Below are 21990 nucleotides of genomic sequence, written 5' to 3'. Positions count from 1 at the left end.
ATTCCTGGAGAAGGTACCAGCCAGGGATGGATTTCATACACTTATGCCCAACATATGGCTCTTAATACCCTGAGCTCAGATGCTCTCTGTGCAATTTGTTTTGAATTCTTAGGCTAAAACCCTTTTAAAGAGAAAGGACAACCTGAGCCCAGCCAGTGATTATAGAAATCTGGGTTAGGCTATTAGTTGTACAGTTATATTATGTGAACCAGTAATAGATGCATCTGTCACTGGAGAGCACTGAAAAAAAAACCTGCTGGTTTGGGAGTTCAGAAGCTCTGGCACTGAAAAAAAAAAAATAGTCTGAAACAAATAACATTTTTTCGTATTGGCAATCCTAGGATACTTTTGTTTCCTCCCAATATTTTCTAATTAAGGAAATGTGGCTGTTATGATGTCATAGAGCCCACTACCCATCCTGCCTGCAAACCATGGCAATAAAATGGGGTTTCCACCTGCAGCTTTTCAGGGTTGCTGTTTATTTGTGTAGAATTTTACTAGGACCCATGTGAGGCATCAAGTTCGACCCAAAAGTACCTCAAGTGGCAAAAGAAGGGAAGATAGCCCTCCCTCCCACCCAGACCCTTGCTGGAAGAATAAGCTCCTCATTGTCTCAGTGTAATAGGGCAAAGGTATAGCCCAGATGTGGTGCCATATATTATAGACAACAATAACTGACAACAGTGAGACTTAAGAGATCACAAGCACGAAGGATATACTGACATGGCATCTTCCAGGGCTCTTTCTAACTCTCCTCCCTCCCCAGCAGAGGAGATCTCTGGCTCTCAGCTAATAGCTAGAGATGTCCAGTAACCTGCTCCTGACCACTCTACTTTTATGAATGAGAGAATAAACACACAATGTGTGAAAAGCATTTCCACATTCCTGCAGCACACATGAGATCAAGTGGTTTGTTCTTGGCTGTAAATTAAAACCACTTTGTCTAACAATGTAGCTATTTCTGTGTGGCAAGACATTGGGGATGTGAATCGTTTTTCTGACGATTGAAAATCTCGCCCGATATTTTCAAAGTCGTCAGAAATCGGGGGCTCCCCGAAACCGATAGGAAAACCCCACAAAATTGTTCGTGGGGTTCTCTTATCGTTTTGGGGGAGGGCAGGAAAAACGGCACACAAAATCAACCCCTAAACCTACCCCAACCCTTTAAAACAGCTCCCTTAGCTTCCCCCCCCCCAAAACATTTTAAAATTACCTGGTGGTCCAGTGGGGGTCCCAGCAGCTATCGCCCACTCTCGGGCCATCGGCTGCCACTAATAAAAATGGCGCTGATGGCCCTTTGCCCTTACCATGTGACAGGGTATCCATGCCATTGGCCGGCCCCTGTCACATGGTAGGAGAACTGGATGGCTCGCGCCATTTTTAAAGATGGCGCCAGCCGTCCATTACTCCTACTATGTGACAGGGGCCGGCCAATGGCATGGATACCCTGTCACATGGTAAGGGCAAAGGGCCATCGGCGCCATTTTTATTAGTGGCAGCCGACGGCTCGAGAGCGGGAGATCGCTCCCGGGACCCCCACTGGACCACCAGGTAATTTTAAAACGTTTGGGGGGGTCAGGAGGGTGGGGGAAGCTAAGGGAGCTGTTTTAAAGGGTCGGGTGGGTTTTTTGTTTATCGGCTCAGGCACAGCTGATATAAAAAAACCTGATCGGGCCGCAAGAAAAAAAAATCACGATGTGAATCGGAACCGGAATCGGAACCGATTCCGGTTCTGATTCATATCTCTACAAGACATTATCCTCTCAGAATATATCCTCACATTAATGCAGTAAGTGAACAGGCTGGAAATCTACCTAGTAAAATGACCCACATTGAAATTGTGCTAAATTTCCAGAATATAAATAACTGCTCCATTCATCTCTGGCATACGGAGCCCAGAATTCTCTTGTCAGACATTAAAATAGGTTTTGAAGATTGAGCCATTTGGAACTGATGAAGCACTAATCCTGAAAGGATATAGCGAATGCAGAGCCTACTTTGCCACACATTTTATCCTCATTTCTGTCTGACCATCTGCAACTAAAATGTTTCTCAACTGAATGCTCCAACTAAACTGAATTCTGCTGCTTAAAAGGTTTACCAGCAGGAGCGATGGTTATAAATAGGAAAAGATGTACGTTTCAAAGAATGCTGTATGCTTTACATACTGAGAAATTTGGCAACTCCATGACGCTCAGGTCCAGTATTAGTTTGGAAAAAGTTCTTACTGATCCAACAATCACAAATAAAATTATTGGGGGAGAGGAGCTGGAGATGAGCCAAAGCTTAATACGTAGCTAGAATCAAGACTTGGGTCTCAAATTTGATAATACGGATTGGCTGAGGATTTGGGAGTCTATTCCTACTTCATTCACCGTCTGTAATAAAAGTCAAGAAATGTTGTAGAAACCCCCACATTGTACTTCTAGGGTCCCAGTTTTCTTTACTAAATTTAGTAACTCTGGCCTGCTTTGTTGGCGAGGCTGTGGAAGGCTTGGTACTTATACTGAGGTAGATATAGTTTGCAGTGAGGTTCAGGGAGAAATGGAGAGCATCCCTGGAGCACAACTGGAAATGCAGGCACAGTCTTCTCTGCCTGGATGCTGGGGATCACAAGAGATATCTAAGTAAAGTAAACAGCTGATCTCTCACTTTGTACATGCTGCTGCCATTGCGTATTTCTGGAAATCCTCTCACACTTAGCTTTTTGGCACAGATCAGTGATTGCAATTGCCTCCCTGGAGCAGATCACATTTGCATTATGGGAAAGGTTTGACAGATACATGAATAGATGGGGTAATGATTGGGAACAGTGAAAGACAACTCTGGAAAAGCCTGATTGATAACTGTGTTCTATAAGTGTTGATGCTATTTTGGCATTATTATATTGGAGTTTTCTATGTTGTGACAGATGCATTTTATATATTGACTGTCTCTATGGAACTTCTACATTACTTTGAAATGCAATTTGCGTGTCTAGCTTGTTTAAAAAATAAAAAATTCTAAACAAATAGTTTTAAACTGCACATGCCTTCTAGCAGTTATATATTTGCCATCTGTTCTTCTTCCCTTCAACTGCTCCTATTGCACTACTTGCCATTTCAGTAGCACCACTAGACAATTATGCCGCACTGTACAGACACAGCAAGGAGTTAGTCCCTGCTCTATGGACCTTACCATGTAATGAGGACACACAGACAAAGCAAACAAGAGCTTTCAAAATGTTGCAAGCATGAACCCTTTGGCTGAGGGGAAGTTAGTGCAAACTGCAGAGAGGAGCCCTGCAAGTCCCCATCGTCAGCTGGTGGAGTTTCACCTATACTAGCACTCGTTCCCCTTAGGTTGAGCCCTCGGGTGCTGGGGCTGGCAGATCTTAGATGGTGGCCTCTGCTGTCAAACTGGAAGTCTGTGGAGAAAGCCAGGTTGCAGGCTGGGGTCTGGGGCAGGCTGGATACAAGCATACTTGGAGACAGGCGGTGGTTGAGGCAGGCAGCGTTCAGGCATGGTCAAGAGTCAAGCAGTGGTCAGTGGTAGGTGGAGTTCAATCATTGAAGAATGTCAAGCCAAAGTCAAAGCCGAAGATCTGTCTGAGGGAAAACGGGATGGATAGATAAGCAGGGAGGAAAGGAGCAACACAGGCGGGCAGGAGAAGACACTGAAGAACAGATGACTAACACAGAAAGAAGAAACGGACCAAGAACTCAGAAACGAAGACCAGCTACTCAGGAATGAAGACCAGGAACTCAGGAAAACAGACCAGGAACTCAAAATCAAAGACCAAGGACTCAGGAACGAAGACCAGGAATGCTGAGGCAACTTGTTCTACTAAACAGTAGTCGACCTATTGCTGAGGCAAGAAGGTGCTGCTGAGCTGGCCTTTGTAAGTGATGTCATCATCTGTCGCTGCCGGCATTTTCCACTGCGGACCCTTTAAGAAGAACAATGTCGGGCACGTGCACACTTTAGGAGGGCCCGGAGGAAGTAGCAGCATAGGAGGCAAGTTGAGTGTAGTGGTCTGCTGTGCATCTGTTCGTGGGCCTGCCCTAGCATTGGAGGATATTGTTTCAGGCTCGGGGCTGGAGGTAAGTACATCAGTTCGCTGGGCAGGCCCGGGGACTGCCAAACGCATCACAGAAAATGAATTTAATACCATGAACATGACTCCCTCTCATGGAGTTGGGTTCTTATTAGTTCACGCAGTATATGTACACTTTCATTTGTGACATCACAGCCAGAATGGACCAGTAGAATACAGTGATTATGATGTAATTTATGTCTTTCTTGCTTGCATAGCTGCATCCAGAGATTCACTAGTTTGTTAAAAAAATTTCAAAATGAATGACTTAGCAGAAACATTTTGCAATTGGTCCAGGGTGAATATTTCCACTTGTCAGGAACACTTTTTCAACACTGCACAGCACACAGAGGGTACAGCTTCCTGTTTAAGCAGGTCTGGCACTGCAGCTTGCAGGCCCCAAGCAAAATCCTACTGCTTGCAAACCAGATGGGCATTGACAAGACAAATCATTGCTGATATAAGCTCAAATATAGTCTTTTACTGGTTGTAATCATTATTTTAACAATCTATTTGAACTATCAAGTATTCCAATAGTACCTCAGCACAGTCAGCTTTAAAGTGGACTTTATTTATTACATTTGATATAACACTTACAATGAATCTCTAGATGGGGTACCGTTAAAATAACAAATTCATGCTACCAATCTCTAAGAAGTGTACAGTTTAAAATACTAAATATTTAATTTATAAAAACCTATAGAAGCAGATTAAAACATTTTCAGTGCACAAAGCTCCTCTGTCTGGAAAATATACATCAAATAAAAGTTCTAGATCATAATAATCAAGTATGGTACATATTTATTAAAAAAAAAAATAGAATAAGCTTATCCCATCCTATTAAATAGTGTTTCTGGGAGATGCCATTGCAGAGACATGCCTAGGTTTCCTTCACTAGTTACATATCAGACTTTTCCAGGTGGTTGTGTTAGTTACCCAACTGGGACTTTTTGGTCTTTACACAAAATATATTCAGAAAAATGCAAAAATAGACCCCCTTAAGTGCCATAAAGAAACCAGAAATGTTTCTTGGTGAGATGATATTTCTCTGAATTGTCAGCTCTGGATGTCTGTCTTTTTCTTTAGGAATAACATGACCAAGATGTCAATACCTCTAAAGTACTTTTTAACTACATCCAGTAACTCAGGGAAAGGACCTTTTAAATTTTCTATTGGGAAGAGCTTTGACCGACTTCGGGGAGGATAAGGCATTAGTCCTATGAACTAACCAGCCTTCTTCTTGAAGAGCAGTTTGATATAAGCAGGCACCAGAGCCAAGCAGACAAGCATTTTGGTCTCCAAATGGTTACACATATGTATTCATGTTTTTAGTGGCTGCTATCTATTCTGTATTAACATTTTCATATTATTGACCTTCCAGTATGACCCATTTACATTTATTAAAATTTATAATCGCCTAACACGACAGGCCTAGGCGATGAACAAAGGGTACATACATAATAAAAACATAAATAGACAATTCATAAATAATAATCAAAACAAGGCAATAAAAGTAGCATTATAAAATCAGTAAATAAGATAAAAGAAAATTGTGCATTACAATAAAAAGAAATACAAGGAAAAATAAAATACAAGGAAAAAGAATTGCTCCGTACCCCCATTTTAACACTTGAAAACTCACAGGACCCCAAGATGACGACCAAAACAAAATAGCAGACCTCCCTTCCTTTCCCTTTCCTCATCCCATACACCCAAAGCAGGGACACAGTGGGAGCAGCCATCAGTGCAGGCCACGGGTATCAGGTCCGCTCACAGGCCCCGGTCCTCTGCCCGAGCTTCCAGTCTAACAGGAGGCCTGTGAAGGGGGCTGGAGCGCACATGTGAACAGGGGCAGATTGGACTTTCATGGGATTGGGCTTCCCCCGTTGGGCCGGTCGCTCCCATCATGTATTTTTTATTCAGCTTCCCGGCCAAAGAAAAGAAATGGGGCTGCTTCAGAGCCTATCCTGCTGCAGCCAGAAGAGAGCCATGCGGGGCCGTGGCAGAACCCATCATGCCGCAGCCAGAAGAGAGACCTGCTAGGCTGCACGGCCCACCCCCCCCCCCCCCCCCCTTTGCAGGAGCAGCACTGGCATCCAACAGCAGGCAAACATAAGGCCCAGAAGAAAGAGGGAGGCCTGAAAGCTGTATGTGTATATATTTGTGTGTATGTGAGAGAGTGCCTGGGTGTGTATGTGAGAGGGAGAGAAACTGCATGTAAGTATGAAACAGCCTGCATGTATGTGTGTGAGAGCCTGCGTTTTTACAAGAGAGCCTGCATGTGTGTATGAGAGAATGAGCGAACCTGCATCTGTATGTCAGACCTGCATGTCTATGAGAGTGACAGAGTTTGCATGCGTGTGTGAGATCCTGCGTGTGTATAAGAGAGCGAGGCAGCCTGCAAGTGTGTGAGGGACTACGTATCTATGAAAGGAACAGAGCCTGCATACGTGTGAGAGACTGCATATGTTTGAGAGAATGAGACAGCCTGCATGTATCTGTGAGAGACTGTGTGTATGTGAGAAAGAGAGAGACTGTGTGGGTGTGTGAAAGCAAGAGGGCCTGTGTATATGACAGTATATATGTGAGTGACAGAGAGCCTGTGTATGTGACAGCATGTGTGTATGTGACAGGGGGAGAGAGAGGATAAAAATTATGAGGCACTCCTCCCCCAATCCGCAACAATCTGTGGGTGATTGGAAATCAAAAGATCCCAGGTATGGAGAGCTGGAGATTATTAATCCTATTATTTTTAATTTTGGTGTGTTATTTCATGTGTCTGCTGTTTGAAATGTTTGGTGTTTGGGAAATAATAGAAAAAATTTGATTCATTTTAATTACTGGATGTTCACTGGCTGTTGCCTGCTTGACATATTTATTCTTTTTATTAGTATGGTTATAGTATTATGAATGACGTTCTGTATTTCTTGACTTTATTGCTTAATGTTTTATGAGGAATGATGATGTTTCTGCTTTTCCATTGTTGTACTGCATAATACAGTCAGGCTTGCTGTGGTTTCCAGAGCATGTGTGTGACCGAGAGTGAGTGAGCCAATGAGCATATGTGTGAGCAAGAGAACTATATAAACCACTGAGTATGTGTGTGAGCAAGAGTGAGTCAGTGAACATGTGTGCGAGCCAGAGTTTGTAAGCCAGTGTGAGAGAACATAAGGGAGTTTGTGCAAGAATGAACATGTATGTTAGAGTGTGCATATATCTAAAGTTTCCAGGTATAGAGAGCAGAGGATTATTTTAGCCTTAGTTGTAATTATTGGGTATTATTTGATGTGTCTGCTATTTGAAATATTTTATTGATGTTTGGAAAATTTTAAAAACAATGTTATATATCTTTAATAATTGGATGTTCTATTCATCAGATGTTTTGAAATATTTAATTTTTTTATGAGTATGGTTTTATTACTATGATTGATGGTTTATATATCTTGATTTTATTGTTTGAGGAATAGTGATGTTTCTGTTTTGCCATTGTTGCACTGTATACGGAATCTCTCTTGTTACTGTTTCCAATTCAGTTTTTGTCTGCATGTTTCTAGTTATACTTTATTGTCTTTTTATTCAGTATTTAATGAGGATCTTTCCATGTTCTGCATATGTGACTGAGGTGAGGTATTCTGCTAGCATGTAGTTTCTGTGTAAGGATCTTAAGCTTGGCTTGTTCAGTTTTCCTAATGTCATGTTTATTGGTGTTTTAGGGCCTGGTATAATGTTTGCAGCGTTGCCTTTTCATAGGTAGGGTTGTTACTGTTTGAGTACTGGCAGATAATATTGTTTTCATATGGGAGGTTTACTATAATGTAATTCAGTTTACTTAAAGCTTTCTGAGGGCTGACATGCTTTACAATAGTCCCAATGCTATATGGCTGCAGAGTTTTCTGGTTAGTACCACAGCAGTGCATGTAAATATAATACACATTGGGGTCGATTTTCAAATACCGCGAATAGGCGTACTTTTGCTGGCGCATCAGGCACAAGCAAAAGTAGGTAGGCCTATGTAGGTGAGCCTATGTAGGTGTAGCCTATGTAGGTGAGCCTATGTAAAATAGGCTCACCGGCGCGCAGGGCCCTGCTCGCCTAAATCCGCCCGGATTTGGGCGGATTTAGGCGAGCAGGGCTCTTAAAATCCGCCCCATTATATGTGATATTTTTACTTTAGAACACTGAATGTTACTTTTCATGTAAAATCTGTTACTATAAATTACTCCTGGGGGAATTCTGCGCTACTGCAGAGCACAGAATTTGGGCAGAATTTCCATTTTTTGCACAGAAATTCCAATGCAGAAATTGGAGCAGGCCCCAGCGTGCCATGGGCAGACCCCATCCCACTGCGGTGAAGATGGAGTAGACCCCACCATGCTGCAGGCAGAGCCCATCACACTCGCAGCAAAGAAGGCCCCAGCATGCCATGGTGAAAAAAAGAGTGAGAAGGCCCCAGCATGCCACAAGCAGAGCACATCCTGCTCACAGCAAAGATGGTGCAGGTCCCAGTGTGCCATGAACGGAGCCCATCTCGCTCGTGGTGAAGATGGAAGTTCAAGTCCCAGCATGCCATGAGCGGAGCAGGCCCTTGGAAAGAGTGAGACTGTGTATAGAGGTTATTTGTGTGTAAGACTGCGAGCCTATGTGTGTGTGTGTGTTTGCCAGAGAGAGTGAGTCTTTGTGAGGAGATTGTGAAGGAATTTGTATATGTGTAAGAGATTGGGAGCTGTCGTGCGTGTATGCGAGGGAGTGAGGGTGCTTGTTGTGTCTGAGAATGAGAATGTGTCTTTATGGGTATCAGTGTGTATGTGCCAATAAAGTTTCTGCAATCTAAAAATCTGTTTGTGACTGAGCGTGTGTGCGTCATTACTTGCAACTGGTTCGAGAGCCAGACCAGGAATACAGGATATATCTCTATAAGAGATATAAGCAGATGTGAGGGGGCCCAACCAATTTGCATGGATGGAACAGGGGCTGCAGCTCTGCTCACCCCTGGTCTAGAATGTGCTCAACTTCTTAGTTACTTAGGAAAGATGAAGTTTATTTTGAATATATTTTGGCTCAATTCTGCTAGGTTCTAGGTTTGACTTGGCTTGTTTTTGGGAGCTCTTGACATATGTGCTGCAGGTTGGATACCCCATGGGGCCTGTTTTGAAAAACATCTCCCTAGCCAATATTTTCCTGCAATCCGCCCCTGCCTGTGAACGCATGCTGGATCATAAATCCCATGCTGACTGCTGTGCCGGCTGCAGATTGGAGTGGAGATCTGGAGGGGGGGGGGGGCGGCAACCCTGTTTCTCTGATCCCGTCCACTGATTTTGTGACCTCATTTCGGGGTGAAGACCTACCCTTTGGGAACTGCTGCTCTAACCCACAGATTATTTTTTCTTCATTCTGCATGCAAAGTCAACACTGTCACTCACCCATCACCCTGGTTAGATGACACAGACAGACTTTTTAAAACTGATTTTTAATTTGTTGACCAGGTAAGTCAGATTAAGAGAAAAGTCTTGTTTATCACAGGAGGGACCCAGATTTAAATAATATCACTAACATCTGTTCCAAAAGTAGTCCATTATAACACACATCATAAATAATTTCTCTGGCTAAAAAATCCGCAAGTAGAAAAGGTTCTAAAAACTAAAATTGGAAGTTTTTAAATATTAATATTAGTATTAAAATACCTTAGATATTATGTAAACATTTTCTAAGGAACGTTGTAAAAAGTTCTGATAAATGGACTGCGACTAGAATCAGTGTTCTCCTGTGTACTTTGTTCCACGGAAGTATATTGGCAGGAGATATATTTATTAAATAATGAACATCAGACCGAAATGATTGGCTGTTGTTTTTCGAAAGGATTTATCCTATTCTGTCTTTTGCAAAATTGTTTGAAAATAGAGCCTAGTCAAAAATCAGGTCTCGATTTATGCCAGTATCGCTGAAAACAAAAACAACTGCTGAAGTTAGATGCCTCAGCGCCAGACTTAATCGCAGGACTCGCGCAGCATTGCAAAAAAGGAAACCACGTGCCGGACATGATCCGCATATAAAAGCACTTTCTGTTTAAGCTTTTATTGAAAAGTCCTCAGTCGTGTTGCTGGCTTGTTTGAACAAAGCGAAAACAGGGCACATCTGATGTACGGTGCTAGGGCGATGTGGTTAGAAAGCGGATTGGGAGGCTGGAGACCGTCCTTGTAAACAACTCAGCCCGCACTGGTAGCACTCGACGGTAAAGGCTGGAAGTGGGAAGAGTCCTGGGAGATTAAAACTGGGGTGAGGGGGTGGGCAACTACAATATATACCAAACAAGAGGGGAGGAAAAACAAAAACATTTCCTCCCATTTTTTTTTAACTATTGCATTGGTGAAGAGGGCTGGTGCAAACCATTTGGCTCTGCAAAACGAGCAGAAAGGCGAGTCCCGACCAGCAAAGGAATTGCAAAAGTAATCCTCTGCAAGACTGCAACATCCGCCGGGATGTTGCCATTGGTAGACAGGGAGGCCTCCCCCCCCCCTCGTGCGGAAGGCTTGGTACGTCCCGTCCTCCCCTGGCTCGGCTGCTTCTGTCTCGCCCCGGGCCCTGTTTGGGCTGCGTGGAGCCGCTCGGCCTGCAGGGGGAGCGGGGAGGTGGGCTGGGCTGGGGATGCTGTCACCAGCGCTGGCTGACAGAGCGGCGGAGGAAGAGAGACAGAGGAGGCGAGAGTTTCGGCGCGTGAGGTCTGAGGCTGCCCTGCTCCGAGCCGAGGTACAGTAATTATTAATCGGCAGAATCCGGGAGAGTGCAGAATTGCGCGCCATGGTTAAAGGAGATTAACGCTAAAGAGAACGAGCTTTTTTTTTTTTTTTTTTTTGGTTTGTTTGTTTTGCAATAGCACATGAGGACAGTTAAGTGCGAGAGTGAAAGATGAGCTGGATCTGCTAACGACTGCGAGCAGGGGGAGAGCGGGGCCAGTGCCCGAGCAGGGGGAGCTGCAGCCCCAGTAGCCGCTGGCGGGCGAGCACAACTCCTGTAATTCTTGCCTGGGACACGACCCGGTTCTCCTCCCGGGGAGCTGCTGTGGGCACTTTCCAACCAAGTCGATTCCCCCTCCTCCTCCTGTAAAAGCGGGGAGAGAACTTAAGAGGGAAACGGGCCGAGTAAAGGGCCGGCAGAAGGAGTGGTGTGGCGATCTCGCTGGGTTTTATACCCCGATCGGTCCGGTAGGATCTCATTTTCCCTGCTGGAAAGTAATCACCGCGCTGGGCTTTTGGTGGCTGCTCCATTCCGGGTGCTCTCGGAATGGCATTTGGCAGGGTCGTAAGTTACTGTTTATAACTCCAGCTGGAAGGGAAGCGAAGCTTCATTTATTTTATTTTTTTGGGGGGGGTGGGGAGAGGAGGTTGAAGATGCTTTTATGGCTGCAGGGAATGAATCCAGGTATTTACACGAGCCTCTTAAATACCAGTCTAGGCGAATCTGCTGGCATTTGCAGGAAGGAAATCTGTATTTGTGCGCCTGGGTTGTGTCTGGAAACTTTTACGAGCGAGTGGTGGCCGTGCCCGTGTCACGTCCGTCTCGTAGAATTTGAATAACGCGGCGGCTTTGCCTGCATTTTTTTTAGTTTAGGTATTGAGTTTCTTTTTCGTGGCGGTGCCCAGCCATCGACTGTTCGTTCAGCGTTTGGTAAAGAACCTGTTAACAAACCCTCCCCCCACTTCATTGAAATCCCGGTGTCTAAAGTGGCAGAAACTTGTCAAACTGAGCCTTTTCATCTCGAGTGCTGTGGAGACCGAGTGGTGCCGATCGTTTGTTTCCGAGGAAGTATCTTGGACACTGAACTGTACTGCCAGGAAGAGATTCATCAGGCAGGATCCTGTCGGGTACAAGCAGTTTTCTCAGATGGGATGAAGTGGTTAAACTCCTTTGTTTGTGGCGCCAGTGGCATAGAACGGGAAACCATGAAAACATTGGGGGGGGTGGAAAAAATGATCTTATGCTTTTTCATAATTTAGGCAAGTGCTGCCTTTTAATGTGATGGCTGGCATGTGCTTTTCTGATTTCAGAACTGCCCCAGGGTTGCTTCATGTTTTCCTGTGCATCATGTCAGATCCCTTCCGAAATTTAGGATAGTCCAGGATTTTTAAGAACTGGGTGTCGTGCTGTGCTGTCAGACCATTTATTGGGTCAGCATAATAATATCCAAAGATGATGATGATGATGTAAAACAAGGTTTCAAGATCCCTCAAGTGCCTCCTTGCAGTTGTCCGGACCCTTTGAGAAGGAGTGGGTGAAACTTTGTGGTTGCATTCACTTGATTTTGGGGGGGGGGGGGGGGAAGGAGGGGTTCGGTTTCTTGTTAATCAGTTCTATTACCATGGCTAAATTAGAATTTACCTTTAATCTGATTCCTGTGACTGTTACAGTTGTGACACTATTGAAGCAGCATCCTGTAAATGAGGTTATTTCCTAAAGGATCCATCTTGTTTATTTTTGGTTAAACATCTACTTTAATAGTTTCTTTTTCTTGCCTTAGGGTGTACTTTCAGTGATTGGTAAGTGATGGAGAAGCTGCTTCATTTAGAAGGAATGTTAAGTCATTTCCTTCGGAGTATGTAGGGCACGGATGAGTTTTGTCTGAAAACGTTTTCCAGCCTGGATCAGTCATGTCCCCCCCGTTTCTATGCCCAGAACTTCCAGCCTGTCAGTTTTGTCTGCGCCTGGGATGTGCGTGGCATACGCAGTGCTGATATACCCTGTAGTTCCCTGCTGTAGATAAGTTGTATTAGAACGGGGGATCTCGTGCTTCTCTCCCACGCACAGGATGCAGCGTCAGGCTGTTCTGAGTGGATTCCACAAGCATCAAGCCCATTTGTAAAGAGAACCAGAAATGAACTGGGGTCGGTATGGTTCACCGTGAGCGTGGCCATGTCCAGTCTGCTTTGTTTCAGCGCTGAAGGCACATTTTGAGGTACGGTAACTCAGTGGCTTCTTCCTTTGAGTGGACGTGCGCCGGAGCATGGCGGCGGGCCATTTGGGGGGGGGCTGTGTATGTGATCCTAAGTTGCCTTCACCCCCTGAAAAAGACTGTAAAGAGATGAACAGAATGGGAGAAAATCCTTAGTAAATTTGGACCTGTATATCAAAATGTGATGTTTGGGGCTAGCTAGTACGAGTCAGATCATAACATTCACTTGCTCTGTGGGTGGCTGCTGAATTGTTGTGCTGCAGTTCTCGCTGGGGGATAACCTGCTATCCCTTCTCGTTGCCTCTCCGGTTCTTGAAGACGTACCAGACCTTATGCTTGCTTGCTTTTTTTTATTTGTTGCTTTATAACTTGATCCCCTTTTTCTAAAATTCTTCCCCCTCTTTTTCTAAAGAAGTCTTCCTGCTGGTTTGCACTGTAATAGCTTCGGAACATTATTTTGACAGAAACCTGTCTTTCTGTCTTCCATAAATCATTTTCTGTCATAGCCCATGCAACTCAGAATTTGGACTGCTGAGAAGCAGTCATTTCCCCTCTGCCTTTCACACTCATGAAACAAGCTCCATTTTTCTTATGATAGCATAGCTGTAAACATATTTATTTAGTTTTGCTGCTAGGGACACACTAAGGACTCGTTTTTGATTCTGCTTTCAAAAGTTTTTAGTAGGCATAGAACAGGTGCAAGGGCTCTATAACAGAGGACCCCCCGCCCCCTAAGTTTTTAATTTCACGTTGGGTCCTGAAACAAACTTTTTAAAAAGGTTGTACATATTGTAAACCCAGTAAAATGAATTTCTTGAAAGTCTCACTAGGGCTTTATCACCAGAGCTGGTACTTTAGCATCCCTGAGACTTCTCGGGCCCTGCTGGTTCGCCTCTGAGAACAGCTTGGTCCATGTGCAGAGGCTGATCATCATGACCTCCATCTGCTTGGTCCCTGGCATGGTCAGACAGCAGCTGGAACGGACGGGTTCCGGACACATCTTACTTCTGCTATAACTTTGCGAGGGCTTGTCTTTATTTATTTCTAAACCTTCCTCCCACTCACAACCCACCCCCCCACCCAAATTTCTCTGCTTTCATAGTGGAGTACATAATTGATAGTCAAATTGACGATAGCCCCAACATGTTCCGGTTGGGCTGATCTACTGCTTTTAGCAGTTGAATACTCATGGACCTAGCTTAAAGCACGGAATTCAACAATTAAAAGCAGTAGATCAGCTTCCACTGATGAGGGCTTTATCTTTTTTTTCTTTACTAGATAATTAATTACCCATCATGGGCCGTGCCGAATTTAAGGCTGGAGAATGGAGGGTGGGGGTTCCCCAGAGAGTTGGGGGGGGGGAGGGGCCGGAGTGCCACGCTGGTACCCCTTTGATGTGGCATTGGCACATGGACCTAAAAGAGTTAAGGATTAAGCTTCAAAAATTGGCATCCTAGGAGGTTACCTTTGTTGTCTATGTCTAAATCCAGGCCTGACTAGAGGTATTGTCATTATTGTATGTGTCTGGTCTGAGGACAAGTATGTGTGACAAAAGTACAGAGCAATTGTGGGCTGCAGAAGCTGAAGGTAGTTAGAGGCCATAGTTTCAGAAATGACCGAACAGAGCTTACTTTTCCTTTATCAGTACTTCTGTGGTGGGAACTTGTCCAAACTACAGTGGCTGCCTGGTGAGATTGTTGCACGGTGTAACAGGTTGTTGATTGGTCAACATGAATCGGCCTTGCTTTCTGGCCAGATGACTCTGATTCCTTGCAAGGCAGCTTTTGCCTCCGGAATAAAACAAGTATATACCCTAATCTATCTCATGCATATTCATTGTGGATATCCTGCAAATCAAAGTTGTTGGGTGAGGGCCAGGACCCGGTTGAGAGCCACTGCTCTAGCAGATGCTGCAGAAAATTACCAGAAGAAGCATGGAAGATAACCACTGAGTGCAATATAACTTTATTTCTAAGAAGAACTGCAAAAGATAGCAGGATTGGGCAGTGCTGCGGTGGGTGTATGAGAGCAGCGTGCTGTGACCGACAATATTGTCAGCAAACAGTGCAGCCTATGGTGTGTTTCGTGAGTTATTTGCAGAGAAATGCCATACTGCAGTATTAATGACCCCTAAGATAGGAATTTCCTGTTATCAGAGTGGTTATCAAAGTTGCTAAAAGCCGTATGTGGCCAGAGCCTCTAGATAGTGTTTTAAATAGTTAATTTTTATGATTGATTACAGTTCTCCATGGCGAGTTTATCACTCTCCTGCAATGCCTGAGACAGATTCTGCTCCGGTGCATCATGGGATATTTTGCTGGCAACGTGACTGTTCCAGCAGGGCATCGATGAGAAGAAGCAAATACCTGCCATAATTAGGGTCTATTGCTTAATTAAGAGGGGCCATTTTTAGCTTACTGGACTATTTTAAAAGGCTCTCAACAAGAATATCCTGCTTTACTGTAGCACAGTGTCATACCGAAAGCTTACAGTTTAACATGGTATTTTTAATTGATTTATGAGGCTCTTTCAGATTATCTCACCTGATGACTAGTGAAATGAGCTGATCTGGCCAATTTCTTGGAAAAGCATTATAGAAAAAGACAGGAAATCTCTGTGTTTTTATTTTTTTTTTCTGCCTTTGTGCAACGAGTTTAGCTTGAATTCACTGGTTTAATATGCTGCTGCAGGGCACAACAGCTCTTATGAAAACTAGGGGGAATCTCTCCTTCCCCATTGCTTTTACAATAAAAAATATGGACATGTGTTGGATTGTTCTTTGGAGGCAAAATTCAGATTTGGTGGCCAAGGGTGAAGGATTTTGATTGTGCATTCTCAGCAATGCATTTCCTGTTAGGAACAGGCAGGTTGTAGATCATCCCACAAGCATCCATACGATGTAGTTAAGTGCTTATGTGAAAGAATTTCTTTTGTTTTTGCTTTTTTTTTTTCAGTTTTTAAGTTGATTGTGCAATTCATGTATAAAACTCCCAAGTTCAAAGACTTTGAAGCACCCCTGCATTTAGATCTTTAACTCAAGTCTTTCTTTCTCTCTTGTATTCAGAGAACTGGTGCAAAACGTTAGCATGTTGTCCTTTTGAGTTTTGGCTGGTTTCCTTGGTTTAACGGAGCTCCACACGAGGTCTCTGAAGAGCCCGTTAGCTCTGGGGCCCAGAGCCTTGGGTTCAGTTACACTTCTTTAACAAAACCAGCCACTCCTCCTCTCCCCCCCACCCTCCTTCATATTTTGGGCATTTTAACTTGAGAAGTGTGGAATTTAGTTCTGGAAATTCATGGTCATATTTTTTGAATTTCAAAGCTTGATATAATCGTTACAGAGTGTTTTTGATAAAACCTGGAAAAAATTATTTTATTGCATGAAAGTGAACATTAACTCATACCAGATGCAAAAAAATGTATGTGAATTTCACATTGAGATGATCTCAGCTCCTTTTCTGTGGCTGCATGGAGCCCAGATGGAATCTACATGTTAGGGCGGTGATCGCAGTATTTGTAGGGTTGATGGCTTGATCCGAGGAGCTGCGAAGCTGGTTTATGGATATTAAAAATCTAGTTATTCCTGTATTTGATTCAGGCAAAGCTCATCATTTCTGACCTGTGGACAGCTGGAAGGAGTAAGCAACCAAGAGTGTTATTTTCAGCGTGAGTGCATCAAATACCTCGGCGTGAATTACTGAAGAGCTGCAGTACTGAACCAGTTATGGAATCAACATCAAAATAACATTTTGGCCTGGATTTTCTAAGGTCGCAGACCTTAGAAAATCCGGCGGTAACAGGAGGCGGGGGGGGGGGGGGGAAAGCAAGGGGAGGGCCCACGAAAGCCGGCAGCCATCGCACCACTGTGGTGCGCTGGCTGCCGGCTTTTGCACCGAATATCTACACCACAAAAGGTGTAGTTATTTGGCGCAAAACTGGCGGCGATAAGGGTCCTTACCTTTCGCCGCCAGCGATGTCTCCGCAGCGACGGCCCCGGTGCCGCCCCGACTCCTCCTCTTCCGGGGCCGACTCCGCCCCTATTTAGTGATTGCCTTAACGCATGTGAAAACGCCATATAACGCTATTTGATAAATGACCATGTTTGTTTGCTGCTGTTTAGCTCCTGATAAATGTGCAGGGTCCATTGCTAAAAATGGGATTGTTTAATCTACAAGGTAAACTGTAGATCACTCTGTATATCTCTGACCGGCAAAGCAAATTCTGTGTTCCAGTGTCAGGAAACTCTCTGCTCAGTTTTGCATTTTTTTTAAATTTATTTACCAAATTTATAGCCCATCTCACTACCCAAAGAACCCAAGACAGGTTAAGCAATCAAAACCTCCATTGCTTAGGAGTGGTGGTGGTGGCGGTAGGGGGTGGGGGGTAGTGTTTGTTATGATTCACAATGCTATTTCCTTCAGCTGAGTTAAAATATCCAATTATGTCTCAGACCACAGAGGAAGGCAGATTCTGCTATTGTTTTCTTTTCATGGCATCGTAAATGCCACACAGATCCTTTACAGTACAGTGCAGGCTCAGCTGTTTGTTGTGAGTACAGCTGGTCAGAGCATGCTGCCCTCACCCACCCACTGCAGCAGGAATTCATCTGTTGTCTTCTCCAAAATTTCTTGTCGTTTTCTGTAGCATCCGCCATAGCAGTGGCTCCCAGTCTGGTCTTGGACCTCATCTGACAGGCCTGGTTTTCTGAGCAGCCACAATGAATATGCATGAGATATATTTGCAAGGGCACCCAGTATTTGCAAATAACGTCTCGTGCATGTTCATTCTGGAGAGCCTGAAAACCAGGCTGGCTGGGTGGGCCTCAAGGATTGGGTTGGAAACCAGTGCCTAACAGGAGGGCAGTGGGAGAGCAGGGAATCGGAGTTCTTCTCCCATACAGCATTTTACGGAATGACAAATATTTGTTTTAATGGGAAACCCCCTAAGAAGGCAGGGAAAGAGAACAAAATGAAATTTGTTGTTTTCTTCTACTGAAAAACAATACACTTGAAGCTTTAATGTTTATTAAAATTTCAAAGACATATTGAGCCTCATTCAATAAAGATTGTTCTATAGGCACAGAATAGGATGAAATCCTTTTTGAATGTGGCCCATTGTCTGTAGCGCTGACAAGATGAGATGTGTCTCAGGAAGAATACAAAGCACATTCAGTTTTTGATTTAAATGGAAGTAACTCCCCAAACCACTCTCCCACACCCAAAAATAAATCAGCCATCTTTTAGGCCGCAGTCCTTCAGACTCCACTAGCCTGTCTGGTTTTCAGAATATTCCTAATGAACATGCAGGACGTATTTGCATACACCAATTCAGTTACAGATACAAATCTATTCTTGCATACCAGACTGGCTAGGGAGGGTGTTTAGGACTGGTCTGAGAACGACTGCTTAAAAAAACAAACCTAGTTGCATTTACTTTCCATGTTTAAGAGTTTCTTAAACTGTGGGGGATAGCAGCTGGCATTTTGCAACACTGAAGTTCAAAACAGCTGAAAAAATAGTGCAAGTGGTTCCTGTGGCATGAAGAGGTAATCTGAGATGGGTGAAATCATTTCTTTGCTTTTTGTTTTTTTTAATTAATATCTCCAGTAAACATAATTATCAGTTAGACAATGTATCAAATGGAAACCTTAGTGTCCCACTGAATTTTAAGAATAGGAGCAAAGTTTTAGCCTTCCTAAAATACGTCCTCTTTAAAATCTGCTTTATTTATTTATTTTTGTTCTGCGTTTGGGCCCAGATGTACGAATCATATTTTCCCATCGAAACAGAATGGGAGGAAACCCCCTTTTAGCACATCTGGCCCTTCCGTCACTGTTTTGGTTAGTAACATAGCAACATCAAAAAAAGGTATTAAGCATCTTTGGAAAATGTTCCATAAAATTATCTTCTGATGTCTTTCACTGGCTTTTCCCACATGGCAAATTATACCTTTTTATAATTACTGTATACCATGTTGTAGAAATGAACTTAAAAGCTGTCTTCCCTATTTATATTCTGATGGTATTCCCGCTGGCTTTTCTAACTTCTATATAAAGAAGGAGCTGTGATACATCTTAGTTAACTTAAATCCAACCATTACATTTTAACATGTCGCCTTTTTACAGCTACTGTGAGTACATCAAGGCCACAGACCTCTAAAGATTACAATAAAATTGCAATTCAACTAACTATAATAACGATCAATAAATAACATCCACAAGTATAGCTGTGCTAATTTTGTACTAATTGCTCCTGTCTCCTTTATAGCTTGAAAAAACACACACATATATATATATATATATATATATATATTTGAAAAGACTTATTTTAACGAAGTTAATTCTCAAAAATCGAATCGTTTTTTATTTACATTAAATGTGGCGGCTCAATTCACTCAAATTTGGGAAGCAAGGGACATTTCTAGCAAAAAAGACATTTGTCATGTTTGATTAAAAAATTTATGCTTACAAAAACACAACATAGATTCCTTATCTATCTGGGGAAAATTCTATCACCCTTTTATGCAACATTTTAGACCTGCAGTTGCTCTTCTGATGTCCCAGCATCTGGAATTGGGCAGAGGAAATACATTAAGCATGCTCATACCAAGAGGCAACCCCCCTCCCCCCCAAAAAAAACCCCAAAACATTTTTCCACTCTTCATTCATCACAGGGCTTTATTCAGATGTCTTAAGAACTATTTGCATGGCTCAACCCCAGAGGAAGCAAAACCCTACAAATGCACCCATGGATCAAATTGAGGTCTGTTTTATTTGTAGTCTTGACGGAAAATAGAAACCTAATTAGAGAAAAGCAAAGCAACCTTGAAAGAAACATCTTTATTTAATAATTGTGCCTACTACTATGGAACCTGTTTAAGCATCTCTCAAGCAGTAATTAATAAGGTCACTACAAAAAGAAAGTAAGTAACCTGCAGCACACTTAAAGATAATCTTAATAGAGACTTGATTCAGAAATTAACTGGATCTTATCAATGAAGTAAAGCCTTCCATGTCTTAAGAGAATGCCAACACACACACACACACTCTCTCACTCACTCTCACTCTCACTCCCTCACTCTCTCTTCATCAACTACTGGCAACAAAAGATTAAATATAGAAGGGAAAAGAAGCCTTCCATTTTCTGACATCAGAGGGGCTATTAGAAAAGAATTGAAAACATGATTGAGGTGCATGGATGATTTATCTTGATGAGTTTGAGGGTAGCATGCATCAACTGTTTTATTGTTTTTAATTGTTGCATGAAGTTTGGTTTATTTTATACGTTGCAGATTTCCTTGGGTTTCATTGGAATGATGATATTTACATCTTAATAAATGAAACAAAGCCTCAGAAAGCCAACTTCCATCCCAATAACGTGGTGGTTTGGTCCACGAGGTGTCCATACATTTCCCACAGCTCAGTAAGGAGCACTCTAAAGCCACTGACAATGCTAGGAAGCAGCAGATCTGCTGTCAAATCTGTACTGCTCTTTAGAACTGGAGTGGCACATAGGGTTATGGAGGAACTGAAACACAGGTGGGCCATAGGGTAACCAGGATCAAGCGCTGTGCCAGAGGCACTTGAGAGGGGCCACAACTCCAAGAACAGCTAATCCACCTGGAGAAGGTCTGAAGATATTGTTCTCAGGGACAGATTTGTAAAGGGGGCGCCCATAAGCAATGGAGGAGGGGGGGGGGTGTCCTCCTCAGAGGTTTGGGGGACCCAGAGCCCACCCCCCTACCAGATCCTCTCCTCCCCAGGCATCTTCCCCTCACAGTGTCGGCCCCCGGCTACTGCAGCAGCAGCAGCAACTTCTTACTGCAAATTCAGTGCGGGTCCTGGGAATTCTCGCACGCTGCCAGGCCGTGCAGCAGCCCCCTCCCCCCTCCCTCCTCTTGCGCAAGTTTCCCCTGAGAGGGGCGCAAGAGCTTCTAGGTCCCCATGCTGAACTCGCTGCAAAGACTTAACTGCTGCCGCAGGCCCTGGCCGCTCTGCAGGAAAAGCTGCCTCCTGGTGGGGGGACAGGCCTGGAGAGCAGCATGGCAGCGGCGCCCATGAAAATTTGGTGCCCGAGGTAGTTGCCTACATTACCTGTGCTTAAATCTGGGCCCGATGGTTCTGGGGCTGGACGCAGAGTTTGACTCTCATCCTCTCAAGAAGCAAACCTTCCAGCAGCCACGTACAGTGCTATCACAACAAAGATTTGTAAGAGGCACAGCGAGGCAACACACAAACCTGCAAGGCACAGGTCAGAAGGAATAACTAGATAGAAACATAGAAATGACGGCAGAAGAAGACCAAATGGCCTGTCCAGTCTGCCCAGCAAGTTTTTTTTTCTCATATTTATCTGTTACTCTTGGCTCTTAGTAACCTTTTGGTTCTATTTCCCTTCCACCCTCACCATTAATGTAGAGAGCAGTGTTGGAACTGCATCTAAGTGAAATATCTAGCTTAATTAGTTAGGGGTAGTAACCGCCGCAATAAGCAAGCTACACCCATGCTTATTTGTTTACCCAGAGTATGTAATTCATTCCTTGTTGATTGTTGTCTGTATATAGATCCTCTTTTCTTCACTCCCCCTGCCGTTGAAGCAGAGAGCTGCCAGAGATGCAGGCCGAGGGATTACCCCTCCCCACTGGCCACTGCAGGAGAAGGAAATGAAGAGCTCCCTCCAGATCAAAGGCTTTTTTTTTTTTTGCTGCATTTTCCAAGTCTGTCTGAAATCCAAACGAAGTTCCGATAAGACCTTTGAGCGTTCTCAGTAGTGAATCTTGAGAGGAGACATGAAGAACACTGGCAGGCTCACCAGGACCACGAAGCAGAGCTGTTGTGTATTTTTCTGTTGGCTCTACAACAACAAAAAGGCATTAACACAGGCAAAAAATAGGGACTGAAACTTTGATAGTGGCGCGCGGGCGCACACGGACACACCAAAGGACGCAGCCATATTATACCACATGCACGTGCATGCGC

At 43.8% G+C, this 21990-nt stretch overlaps 1 protein-coding gene across 4 annotated transcripts in view; it reads left to right on the top strand.

The window, feature by feature from the left end:
* The window catches only part of FRMD6 (FERM domain containing 6), a 321577-nt gene that overhangs the window by 190852 nt on the left and 108735 nt on the right, over positions 1-21990 (top strand). For 2 of the 4 annotated variants that reach the window (XM_029598338.1, XM_029598334.1), the window contains exon 1: positions 10688-10819. The exons of the other annotated variants lie outside the window; for them this stretch is intronic. The gene's annotated coding sequence lies outside the window, so the exon portion shown is untranslated. Of the gene's footprint in view, positions 1-10687; positions 10820-21990 lie in introns of those variants that run through there. 4 annotated transcript variants of the gene reach the window in all.

The sequence above is a fragment of the Rhinatrema bivittatum genome, chromosome 4 (assembly GCF_901001135.1).
Source record: "Rhinatrema bivittatum chromosome 4, aRhiBiv1.1, whole genome shotgun sequence".
Lineage (NCBI taxonomy): Eukaryota > Metazoa > Chordata > Amphibia > Gymnophiona > Rhinatrematidae > Rhinatrema > Rhinatrema bivittatum.
Note: the sequence above shows the minus strand (reverse complement) of the source record. Positions and strands in the feature narration are given on the sequence as shown.